This window comes from Halictus rubicundus, unplaced genomic scaffold, assembly GCF_050948215.1.
Source record: "Halictus rubicundus isolate RS-2024b unplaced genomic scaffold, iyHalRubi1_principal scaffold0383, whole genome shotgun sequence".
In the NCBI taxonomy this organism is placed as follows: Eukaryota; Metazoa; Arthropoda; class Insecta; order Hymenoptera; family Halictidae; genus Halictus; species Halictus rubicundus.
In genome coordinates this window covers 154,409-165,653 of record NW_027488924.1, presented here as the reverse complement: position 1 = coordinate 165,653, position 11,245 = coordinate 154,409, and the positions used below count along the sequence as shown (strand labels likewise).

The 11,245-nt window shown below is 49.3% G+C and overlaps 1 non-coding gene across 1 annotated transcript; it reads right to left on the bottom strand.

Moving 5' to 3' along the window:
• Positions 1–1,635: 1,635 nt before the first annotated feature.
• On the bottom strand, positions 1,636–1,738 carry LOC143364245 (U6 spliceosomal RNA). The gene has a single exon (XR_013084045.1). It is a non-coding gene; the product is annotated as a U6 spliceosomal RNA (small nuclear RNA).
• Positions 1,739–11,245: the final 9,507 nt, after the last annotated feature.

Sequence of the window (11,245 nt, the reverse complement as noted above, 5' to 3'; positions counted from 1 at the left end):
CACTTGCAGCGAGCAAGTCGCGAGTACGATTTAGGAGTGACGGCGAGTGGAAGGCGCCGTGTGTCGGTACGACACGATTTTATAAAATTTAGAGAACTGCGTCGCGCAGCGATAGAAACGCGTCGCGAAGCGTGCGATCATCGCGTCGAACAGACACAGTAGATTCACTTCGTCCTTCAAATGTAAATATTAGTATAGGGTACGTATAAGTATCGTTGCAAAGATACGGTACGTACTATACGGGTCGAAGCGAGACAGTCAATCATCGCATGATCGCGGTGGTTCTTCCGAAACCTCAACAGAGCGTACTCTGAGGCTACGAAACGTACCAAAGGGTAAACTCCTGGGTTCCGAGGGACTGCCGAGGTTTTCTGTGAGTCTCGTCTGGATCGAGACTATTTCACTTCGCACAATCAGGGTTCTTCTGCCGTGACCTTAATCGAGGGTAGTCCGAGGCCACGCACCGTGCCAGAGGGTACTCTTCTGGGTCCCGTGGGATTACCGAGGTTTGGTGTGGGTCTCGACCAGATTCGAGGCGATTGTACTTCGTACGATCGCGGCTACTCTGTCGTGACCTTATCAGAGCTTGCTCCGAGGCCACGTATCGTGCCGAAGGGTAGACTCCTGGGTCCCGTCGAGCGACCGAGGTTTAGTGCGAGTCTCCCCCGAATCGGTACGAAAGAGCATCGCACGATCCCGAGTATTCTGTCGTGACCTTTGTCCGAGATCACTCCGAGGCCACGTATCGTGCCAAAGGGTGAACTTATAGGTCCCGTGGAATAATCGAGGTTTAGTGCACGTCTCTACTGAATCGAGACGATCGCGCCTTGCACGATCGTGGACACTCTGCCGTGACCAATATTCGAGAATACTCCGAGGCCATGTATCATGCCAAAGGGTAGACTCGTGCGTCCCGTGGAGTGACCAAGGTTTAGTGTGCGTCTCCACTCAGGCCACTTGTCCGAATATCGTCCAGGTGCCTGGATGGTCTGACGGGTACGACGTCGTTCGATCGCGGATTTCGGGTCAGATAGGAGCGATCGGACTTTGCACGGTCACTGACACTCTGCCGCCGCCTCGCCCGAGACTGCTTAGAGGCCACGATTACGTGCCGAAGAGCAGAATCATTGGAAGCGTGGAGTGACGGCGATTTCGTGTTTGTCTCCATCCTGATCACTCGTACGATTATCCGGTCGAGTGTAGGGGCGGTCAGACGGGTCACGAACTGCTTGTCGCGGGGCGCGATCCGTGCTGAGTGATTTTCTAAACCGATTCCGAAAACCGGGCGTAGAGTCGAGCGAGCGTACCGCGAGCGTCTTTCACGCGTTCATAATACTTTGTCGCGAGCCGTCGGCACGGGAGGCCGACCCATTGTTCCACACGGTACCTGGAATTACTGTATCCAAACACACACGATGGTTCTTACGAGAATATATCATTTTTTGTTACCTTATCTGGGCTACGAAGATCTCATTTAACTCGTCCATACCTCGCCGCTTTCCAGTGCCTGGAGGCACGAATCCATTCCTGCTCGCGAACGTGCAAGCTTCGAGAAATTAGGGTAGTAACCGGCCCTGCGAGACGGTTAGGGATAGTCCCGAGACGCGAAGTAGAGATTCGAGTAACAGCGTACGCGAATCGGTAGAAACAGTAGGAAAGAACGGTTACATCCTTGCGCAGGGACCATGCTAATCTTCTCTGTATCGTTTCAAATTTAATATATGTGCTGTCGAAGCAATTACATGTCAGACACAACCTCCATAATTTCCAACCAGGGCGTTTGATATGTCCCACCGGATATCTGGTGCAGCGAACGGACGATTATCGTCTGTGAGTTATGCACGATCTAACCACGAAATTATACTAAAGGCATAGAACATGTCAAGACACAACACAATCGTCCTACATATTTCATCGTCCATTACACAAGTATATATCATCGGAATTATATCATATTTGGTTTAGTTTTAATCAGAAACATGTTGGTAAATATGTTGGTAAAAGTTTCATAAAAAAAATAATGACAAATAAAGAAGTTTTGTAACTGGATTCGATTAGTCTTCTGGTCTCACACCGATATAGCCGACAATGTGTGGCACACTTCTCGACGACGACGGCTCTTGACCTTTGCTGTTTTCGCCGTTTTCACGTCAGTAGCGTTTTCAAGTTATAGGTTTCTTATGACTTGAAGACGGTACGACGGTTTCCAGCGTTCCCTGTGTAGTTCAAATGGGACGCTCGGCGAGAACCTCCGATTTCGTATCTTGTCAGTAAAAACGGCGGACTGACAAACAACGAGATTTCACTGTAATTGGCAGTCCTTATAGTAATAGGTATATATTATCTGTAGGGAGTTTTCTATTTTTTAAATATTTACCTCTTTATGTATGTACAGGATCACGAGCTGGTTGAACCCATTTACGAGCAGACCCAGGAGGGAGCACAGCAGGATGGGCACGTCAACAAAAGAAGCGGCCATCTTCGAGTCTCTTGCTGAAACACGCCATTCGTAGCTTTATCTTAGTATTAAATAACGAATTTGTACGGTGTCACGTTGCCCTGATTTTCGGCCCGTCCGACGGGAGAAAAACCCGGGCAACGGCGGGTTTTTACAGACCGTGAGGCCGGGCCACGTTCGGCCGCGCGAAACGTGGTCCACCCGGGACAAACAGCGCACAGTGGTGCCAAGGCGGCAAAAAGTCCATTTTATAAATTTTCGATTTTTATAAAAAAAAATTATTTCTGTATATCCTAATAGTGCGTGCATGATGTGCCAAAGTCAGATTTTTGAAAAAAATTTTTACGGAGATATACGCATGGTAAATAACCATTTCCTCGCTCCTGGGAATCCATCAGTTTTCAGTGCGAAAGTTATGTAATTACTCCGCCTATAATTGAATACTATGGGGTCTACAAATCATATGGGTCATTGCAAATGGTTTTAACTATTGACTGGAAAAAAAAGTTTTCCAAAAAAAGTTGTTTAACATTAAGTAATATGGACTAACCTGAAGCCCCTTTGCGTTACGCTCATTTTTTATTTATGGCGGAATACAAAAAATCCTTTGAAAAGCTTCGATCTGGAACTAATCGTTTTGGCAAGTTATAATATTGATCTAGCTTTGTGCAAAAAATCACGAGATACTTCGAGATGCTTTCGTCGCAATTTAAGTTCAAATATCAACTTTCGGAATTTCCAAGAATGAATCGCGCGGAAGTCACGATTATTTGATGTTTCAGGTGAAATTTTTAAGGGATACATATCAGATAATAAAAAAAAATGACATTCATACATATAAAAAAATATTTAATAACAATTTTGTATGTTAAATAAACAAAGTTTTCGTTCACTGGACTACTGTCGCAATAATGCAACAGGTATTTTGTGGTAGTGCTCCAATGAACGCTGTAACAATAATTTATGTCAGATAAAAAAAATTGTTATTAAATATTTTCTTATACATAAAAAATTAATAAATCGTATGCACTTCTCATTTTTCTTTATTATTTAGAAATATTCCTAAAAAATTTCACCTGGAACATCAAATAATCGTAACGTCCGGAAAATTCACTCTTGGAAATTCTGAAAGTTGATATTTAAACTTAAATTGTGGCGAAAGGGTCTCGAAGGGTCTCATGATTTTTTGCACAAAGTTAGATCAATATTACACCTTGCCAAAACGATTAGTTCCAGACCAAAATCTATTACAGGATTTGTTGTATGCTTCCATAAATAAAAAATGGGCAGAAAACAGAGATTTTCGATTAGCACATATTACTTAATGTTGACAACTTTTTACAAAAATTTGTTTGCCAAATAAGCGTTGTACCTGTGGCAATCTCTCAACACATTCAAACAAATTCGTTGGATAGTTTCGTTTTTATAGATTTTTTGCCGTTTTTTGGCCATTTGGCACCACTGTGCGGCGTCTCGTCGACTCGATTTTCGCGACGGTTCTCTCAAGTTCGGTACTCAGAACGGGCGCCAGGCACGAGGACGGTGCCACACGAAAAATTACGCTAAGACGCGAATCGGCCGCCGCGATCTCGATTCGACGAGTACCGCGCGATATCCTGGAAAGCCCCTACACGGGTCAGGGTTCTACGGGAAAGAAGGACGGGGCATTCCCCGCGGCGGGAAAGTTGCTCAGAATTACGACACACGAAAGTGGGCTTCTACTTTACATTTATTGTCGTTCGGGTGTTACAAAAAGCTGCCGGCAAAACCCGGCAGCGGTGGTCCGAGAAGCCCGCACGATTGTACAAAATACACGACGGATGGACGGTCGCTCGCGCTTATCGTACCCGAAACACAGCTTCTCGCAGGTGTATTCGGCAGCTGCCCTCAAATCGTTATCATACGCCGCAAACTGTTACTTATTATAGGCAACCGTTAAGGTCCAGCTTTCCCAGGTGGCCTTGATCCGCCACAGTGTGCGTGCCGTGTGCGTGTGCCATGGTGTGCCGCACACAACGCTAGATCGTACAAGATTGCAAGGGTTCGGGAGGCGTCAATTTATGGCTCGATAATGTAAAGATGGGGCATGTCAGTGGTCAAATGCGGTAGATGAAGGATAAATCTAGAGCGTTTGCCACCAGGCAGGTCCTAGTTTTGCGTTGTCGAGCAACATTTTTCATTATTCGGTCACATGATGCCGAATGCCCGAAATCTGCTATGCAGATGACACCCTGATTTATGCCGTGGGGGAGGACTGGAGGAGGACCAGGCACCACGGTGAGGCCGTCCTGGACTGCATGGTCGGGCGAATTCGGAGGATGGGGCTGACCGTGGCCGCCGCAAAGACCGAGGCGATCTGGTGGTATGGATCGCCTCGGCCGTGGCGGCTACCCCGTGGTCAAGACCTCCGGATTCGCGTCGCTAAAACCTCCGTCGAGATCGGGCCCAGGATGAGGTACCTGGGCCTGGTCATAGACGGCCGCTGGCGATTCGAAGGACACTTCGGGCTCCTCGCCCCCCGACTGGAGAGGACGGCAGCCGCCTCGGGAAGCTCAATCCGAAGGCTCCAGGGATGGGGACACCGGGTGGGCCCCTCCGCCCGGGGTCTTATAGCGTAGGCAGTGGGGGAGGTTAAAACCTCCCCCGGGGTATGATGATAGCTGGGAGGTGTCCTGTTGAGTACACGCGTGATCCAGGCACCTTCCATTTAGCTTAGGTGGGCGTGGGTTTTTTAGTGGGTAGCCCCTTGGGGATCTTTCCCCAAGGGGTAGTCCCACATAACCCCGACTCCCCCCAGGGGGTCGGGGTATGCGTAACGTCATTTTCCCCACGGAAAAAAAGGGGGGGACGTGGGCAAATTTTGAAGCATAAACCTCGTTTTCATAATATCCCTAATAATATTTTTACTTGACAGAAACATATACAACAATACCTCCCGACCCCAATATAACACTAGATTTATTATTAACAATAAGTAATGTGCCGACTAAAGATAAAAGATTTAATAGACAAGTCGATGCACTTAATCCATGTAAAAAAAATGTTAAGGAGATAAGTAATACAGCCCGTAGATGACTAAAGGCCGAAAGTACTCCAAAAATATTTTTCCGGAAAATTATTAAAAAATAGTTTAAACATAGTTAAAAAATGTTTTTACAACAGCGTAACAACAATCATACGGTTAGAAATCGAAAAAACATCTAATTAAAGAAAAAAAAAATTGGACCCGGGCGAGATCCGAACCTGGTCCATAGCTACTGCACCAACCGGCGCCGTTGAAAATACCTTCGAAATATTGGGATATATCCTGCGTAGTATAATTGTTGTTTTTTGTATTACGCAATTTTTAAAGTCTGGACGATGTTTCCCTGAACTTAGAGATGTTTAATATTACATAATATATTTTTACGATAATCATAACTTAGTTTTTCACGGAAAAAACGCCGAAAAAAGTGGTTTTTATTTTTTCTTACTATGACGCACCAATCGCAGGAATTTGAAAAAAATTGAGCATAATGCTTAGGGCAATATCTCATTGCTAAATTAATTCTGTTCTAGTGTCTCTTCGATTTCCATATGAAATCTGCATTTTTTCGATTTTTACAGCCAGAGTTTGCAACCGAAAAATCTGAAAACGACTCAAAGTATGTGGTTTGGTGTCCGAAACGTGTCAGATTTTTTTCAGAATTTTAAATGGGGAAAATGGGCCAAAAACTGGATTTTCGTTTTTCCTCTGTAACTACCCTTACAGATGTGCTATAGGGCTAAAACTTGGTTGAAAGGTATCTTTTTTGGTAGGCTATCGAATGGCGCAAATTGGAATAAAATCCCTTCCAGGGCACATTTGACCCCCAAAACCGGCTATAGCCTTACTAAACATTTCAGTATTGCACCAGTAAATTCTACCATTTTCGTATGTATAGCATGAAAAAATATATATAGAAGGGAAATATTCTAGAAGAAATTTTTCGTTTTGCAGTTAAAATGGCTTCGTGTGCAAAGGGTTAAAAGGTACCTGGCTCTTCTCCAGTGTTTATTTTTACGATATTCACGTTCGAACTGTGTGTACATTGCTACGCAACTGGTTATCATGGCGTCCATTGGTGAAAAATATTCTATGTCAGTGTGAGACCTTGTGCGCTCTTAGCGTCTGTTTTAAAATTTGTTCTGCTCGAATTAATAATTTGAGATTCAAGTGAACTGAACAGCACCACTGAACAAACGAAGAGCAGCACTCTTGCTCTTACAAATATTGCAGTTCTGCCAGCAAAAAATGTTAGCCGGCTTTTCTGCCGCACCTGGCTCACGGTCGTATGAATTAAACGCTTCGTCGTATTTAATGTGTTCACCGGGATTACGTTCCCCCGACAGGCAGACCTTGCCACGGTCGAAGATTAACCCTTTGCGAACGAGTGTCGGCAAATAGCCGCCCAAGTCTTTTTACCGTTGCGGACGAGTGTCGGCATATAGTCTTTGTATTGATAAGATCTTATCTTCCGTGTAGTGTAAACTTACGATGCGAGACCATGGTAGGTTCAGAACGAATTCAGTCTGCCGCGTCAGTCTTTCAGTGTCACTACCAGAGAAACCAGCAAAGTTTTCATACATTTTATACATTTTCACATATTTTTTCACATATTTTACATCTTATAACATCTGAAGCCAGACGTGGTTATAAATTATAATAAATATATGGGTGGGGTAGATAAAGCAGATCAGTACACAGGCACGTACTGTTTCATGAGAAAGTCTCAAAAATGGTGGCGAAAATGATTTTTTTGGGGATTGAAAGTTTCAGTGATAAATTCCTATCTATTACATGAAGAACATCACAAGACATACAACATAAAAAAAGTTATCCCATTTACAATTTGTACGTCACTTGGTAGGTCAATTGATTGGCGATTTTCGAGACGCTAGTCGCAAGGCTCCTGCGACTTCTGGAACAGCAGAAAGGCTCAACGGCCTTCTACATATTATTAGGCGAGATGAGACAGGAAGAAGTAACGATTGCGTCGTCTGCTCTAATCGAAAAATAAAACACGGAAGGAGAGAGTCGAGGTACTATTGTGCTACGTGTTCGGCTAAGCCGGCCTTGCACATAGGTGATTGTTTCGAACTATATCACACAATGCACGAATATAAAACATCGCCTATGTAAAGACGACTAAATTTGTTTCTTTGTGATTTTATAAAAATGTTATTTGAATAAAGCTTTAGATTTTATAACACAAACGTGCGACCTGAACACTTTATTTACTGCGCGCTCCAATACCTATCGTCCACAGCGACGCTCGCCCGTCGAGCGCCCCCGTCCGCAAAGGGTTAAAGTGAATAGAATGAAAATCTTCCTTTCTCCGAAAAGGATTAGTTGACCGTAGCAAAAGCTAGCAAAACGGTGCACTTCTTAGGACAATTTGCGGATTATGGAGGTGGATCTGAGGTTAAGACTCCGTAGATTCGCGATAAGATAGAGCGACCACGTTACCGACAAGAATAGGCGAAAAATCGTTTTTCCTGGCTCCGAGTTTTCTGACTCCGCAAAAGTCACGAGACTACCCTTAGCTCCTAGATCGGATGACGCACATCGTCCCGTTCCACCGCTTCGATGAATAGTCGAATCGATTTCTCGATTGTTTGCGGAAGGGGAATCATACGGCGAATGATCAATTAAGCGGAGCCCGAGGCGTGCCAGGTTTTTAATTAACCGACCGTTATCACTTCAAGAATTAAAATATACGTGCTCGCAGCTGTGCGCGCGCTTTTGTTCTCTTTGCAAATGTCCCCGGTACGAAACAAATGAAACAATGAGATTTCCATAAAATTACTCGTGTGCACGGTGTACGCAAAGTGCTCGTAATCCGGCCGCGGCGCTTCTCTTCCGCAGTATTGACAAACGTGATAATAATGTGCTCGCTGATGCGGGACAGACACGTGCACCCTTCCTCCGAAACGAAGTTTATTCTTCCATTCTATTGTGTTTTTTTACATTTTCATTACAGGCTGAAATGCGTTTTGTTTGAAATAACAACTGATAAAATTGTTTCTGTGCCTTTGAAAGGCAAAGGTTCTACTGCAATCGTACCGCACTTCTGCAATAATATCCATCGAGTTGAGGATTGATGGAATAGTTTGCGAACAATGCATCTACCGGGGAAGCATAAAAGCAATGACCGTGGTTACAGTTCTACGTAGCCAGAGAGAAATTTCATTGTCCGGATAACGGTGCAAAAGCCTTTTGATGGTTAGCAAAACCACGAACATGCAAAGCTGGTATTTATATTTGGATGTTTACGGTCGGATAATATTGCCTGGGCTAACAGATCTCTCTGTGAAACGAACGTTGCAGGGGCTATTACATGAAGCTGCAACGTTTCCGAACGCACTGTATCCAGTTTTATCATCCATTTCTGCTTATTTTTCGTTGATTGATTTGTAACGAGTCCGCTTCCCGGCGGATGTCGTCGCAACGTATTTCCTCGCGGCCGGATTTGGCTCGCCGTGCCAGGGTTCCCGCAGGATAACGCGAGGGTACGGCGGGGTCGCGGACGGTCGGGCACGGGTGATTAACGACGCGAGTATTTCAAACGTTCGTCACTGTCCCGGCTTCGCGTTTCGACGGTCGGCGATCGCGGTTCATGTCTCAGGTTACGGCGGGATCGGGGCCGCACGCGGCGGCGTATCCGGAACGGGGTAATTTCGGCGGGCGGAGAACCCGTGCCCCAGAGCGGCCGGCGAGGGGCCGGCTGCGGGTGGTTCGCTCTCCGTGGGTGCGTGGGCGGAAGCGGAGGGGTCGGGTTAACGGGAAAGCTAGGTACTTACTCTGGGTCCGGTCCTCGATCGCTCGGCGTTCGGGGCGGCTCTCCAGGTGGACAGGAACGCAGCGGCGTAGGTCGGTGTTCGCGGGTCGCGGATAACTCGGCAAACTCGCGGTTCGTTCTCCGCGGATTCAATAACACTCTCGAGAATCGGCGGGCGGCTTCTCGGCGTCGGGACAGCGCGGGTCCGGGCGTATTCGTGCGGTCGGTATCGGCGGCTGGAGAATACGGCTCGGGAAAACACGTCTTATCTCGATGACGGCGGAAAACCGAAGAGAGCGTTTTCCGGTTTGTCTCTCTCGTCTTGCCGGGCGAGGGGGTGCGGTGCGGTACGGTTCGCGGCCGGCTTTTCCGGTGTCGTCACGCATCCGGCGCGCCGGTGTCGCATCATGGCGGGTTCCGGTTCCCGCCAAGATCGGTTCGGTGATACGGGGCTCGCGGGGGGCGCTCGCGGGTACCGGCGGATCTCGGTATCCGTCGGTCGTGTTCGGGGCTCGGATTCGGGCGCGTGCGGTCAGGAACAGGCCTGGCGCAGCCAGGTCTGTTACACCCCCCCCTTACGTCGCGGCGGCGAGCGCGAGACAGTCTTTTTACTTCGGCGGGACGGGACCTTACGTACTAAACCTAACCTAGCTTAACCTAACGCGGGGCTGTACACTTAATCTAACTTAACCTACGCGGGCGCTGTACACTTACTCTAACTTAACCTACGCGGGCGCTGTACACTTAATCTAACTTAACCTATCCAAACACTGTACACTTAAGCTAACTTAACCTATCCAAACACTGTACACTTAATCTAACTTAACCTATCCAAACGCTGTACACTTAACACTACTTAACCTAAGCAAACACTGTACACTACTTAACCTAACTTAACCTAGGATATGGCGTCCGTTCACCCCCGCCGGGGTGACGTCGCGGGTGCCCCGTGGGGCCACGTCCTCGCGCACCTCACGCACTGTCGTGGCCGCGTCCCGGTTGGCGGTGACGGCGTGGTGGGGCCGGCTCGGCCGGGATCCGGACGGCCGGCGGGCGGCGGATGCAGCGCGTCAGGCGGCCATCGCTCCCAAACAACAGCTTCCACCGCTCGAACCCGGGCGGTACCGTGACAAACGCGCGGCCTCGCGCGATGAGCCGCAGCGGCACCTCGGCCTGTCGGCCCGTCGGCAGCAAAAACCACGTGCTCGGGAACGTGGGGAGTGGTCCCTGGAAGGGGACCGGGTCCCACTGCATCTGGGGGCGGTCCGCGTCGCGGATCGGGCATCCCCCGTTGGGGGGCGTCACTCCTTCCGCTGGTCTCGCCTGGCGGCGCCGGGTCGTGGGTCCCTGGGGTGACCTCGGGGTTTCCGGGGCCCGGGCTGGCGTGGCTGCGGCGCGTGTCGGGGTCGGCGGGGCGTCCTCCGTCTGGCTCCCGATCGTCCGTGTGGCGGGGGTCGGGGTGGCGGCCATCGGTCGGCGCCTCGGCGCCGGTACCGGGCGCGGGGTCTGCTCCGGCGGGGGCGGCTCCGTGATCGCCCAGGCCGTGACGGCGGGGGCGGGTTGCGCCCCGACGGGGTCCGGCCCTACCGGCCTCCCCAGGACTTCCGGTGGGAGGGGGTCCGACCAGTGGCTCAGGGTCGCGTGCTGGCGGTCGGCGCGACCCGCTCGGCGCCTCCTCCTCGTCCTGCGACGGCGAGTTCCTTGGTTGTCCCGCGGCGGCGGTGACGGCGTCGGGGTCCACCAGCCCGGGGAGCTGGGCGGGGTGGTGAGCCGGGGCCAGGGGCTCTGACCCAGCCAGTACGCTACCGGCGGCGGCTCGTCGGGCACCGACGCCAGGGTGGTGAGGGAGTCCCAGTTTCGTAGCACGGGGCCATCCCGGGCGGTCGGTTCTTCGGCGGGTGGGTCGGCGGCCGGGGTCGTCGGGTCGTCGCTGCGGCGGCGTTCCCTGGTGGTCGGCTGGTCGGCGGCGAGCTGGAGCTCGCGGAGC